Genomic DNA, 2,059 nt, shown 5'->3' with positions numbered 1-2,059 from the left:
CATCACTGACTCGATGGACATGAGTCTGAGTGAACTCCGGGAGTTGGTGATGGACAGGGAGGCCTGGCTTGCTGTGATTCATGCGGTGGCAAAGAGTCGGACATGACTGAGTGACTGATCTGATCTGATCTGATCTGATTCCTAAGTATTTTATTCTTTTCATTGCATTGGTGAATGGAATTGTTTCTTTAATTTCTCTTTCTATTTTCTCATTATTAGTGTATAGGAATGCAAGGGATTTCTGTGTATTGATTTTATATCCTGCAACTTTACTATATTCATTGATTAGCTCTAGTAAATTTTTTAAACTTACCACAGGGAGATATCTTAACAAGAGCAGAAAAACATTTTGAAGGATTACAGGATACCTCTCCTCCTCTGCCCATTTGGTATCAAGACGGGCTGACTAAACAATGGAAATCTGGGAAATCTTACAGGGAAAGGGATATGCTTGTATTTCTCCAGATGGATCCAACAAACTCAATTGGCTTCCTCTTCGGAAAATCCGCCCCAGGGGAGCCTCCAGTATTCAAAATAAAGACAAAAAGACAAAACCCCCAGGAGGAAGAAATTCCAATACAGGCCATGGATGCTCTAAAACTCTCCAAGAAGCACCGCCCTCGATGTCATCAACCTCATGATCTCCTGTCACTGCTCCTGCTAAGTCACTTCAGTCGTTTCCGACTCTGTGGTACCCCAGAAACGGCAGCCCACCAGGCTCCCCCGTCCCTGGGATTCTCCAGGCAAGAACACTGGAGTGGGTTGCCATTTCCTTCTCCAATGCATGAAAGTGAAAAGTGAAAGTGAAGTTGTTCATTCATGTCCAACTCTTAGTGATCCCATGGACTACGGCCCACCAGGCTCCTCCATCCATGGGATTTTCCAGGCATGATCTCCCTACTTGGGGACAAATAAAAACCCTTACTAATCAAGCTGAAAATCTGGTTTCTCAACAGGAAATGCCTCAGAATCCAGAAAATATTTTTATTGCTATGCTTGCTTTGCTTGCTTTTGCTTCCCCTGCTCACGCTGAATTAATTAATCATACTTACTGGGCCTATATACCCAACCCCCCTTTACTGCAGGTTATAAAATGGACAGATAAAGGACCAATCATATCCACTGATGACTCAGTACATATGCCTCCTCCTTGGAGCTTGGAGGGGCCTTCTCATCCTGAGAAAAAAGGAAGACTAATTAATATTTCTCTAGGGTATGAAGTCCTTCGTCTATGCATGGGTCCAAAAGAATTATGCATTAACTTTAGCCGACAAACATGGGCTTTCATTCTGCCTCCAAAGAAGAACTTTTGGACATTGCTTGGGCAGTTTACTGCCCTTTCTTTCTATGAGAACCATGTCAACACTACTGAAACTCTAGGGAAAAAACAAAAATCATTATGTAAAGGATTTACATATAAAAACTTTAAATATACTCCTATTCATTGGGACAGATGTTAGGCTAAATCAGGAAAATTAATGTTTGTGGCCAATTACACCATTGATTGGATGCAATCTCAAAAATGACAGAATGATCTCTGTTCGTTTCCAAGGCAAACCATTCAATATCACAGTAATCCAAGTCTATGCCCCAACCAGTAACGCTGAAGAAGATGAAGTTGAACTGTCCTATGAAGACCTACAAGACCTTCTAGAACTAACACCCAAAAAAGATATCCTTTTCATTATAGGGGACTGGAATGCAAAAGTAGGAAGTCAAGAAACACCTGAAGTAACAGGCAAATTTGGCCTTGGAATACGGAATGAAGCAGGGCAAACACTAATAGAGTTTTGCCAAGAAAATTCACTGGTCATAGCAAACACCCTCTTCCAACAACACAAGAGAAGACTGTACACATGGACATCACCAGATGGTCAACACCAAAATCAGATTGATTATATTCTTTGCAGCCAAAAATGGAGAAGCTCTATGCAGTCAGCAAAAACAAGACCAGGAGCTGACTGTGGCTCAGACCATGAACTCCTTATTGCCAAATTCAGACTGAAATTGAAGAAAGTAGGGAAAACCACTAGACCATTCAGGTATGACCTAAATCAAA

The sequence above is a fragment of the Bison bison genome, unplaced genomic scaffold, assembly GCF_000754665.1.
Source record: "Bison bison bison isolate TAMUID 2011002044 unplaced genomic scaffold, Bison_UMD1.0 scf7180017864117, whole genome shotgun sequence".
Lineage (NCBI taxonomy): Eukaryota > Metazoa > Chordata > Mammalia > Artiodactyla > Bovidae > Bison > Bison bison.
Note: the sequence above shows the minus strand (reverse complement) of the source record.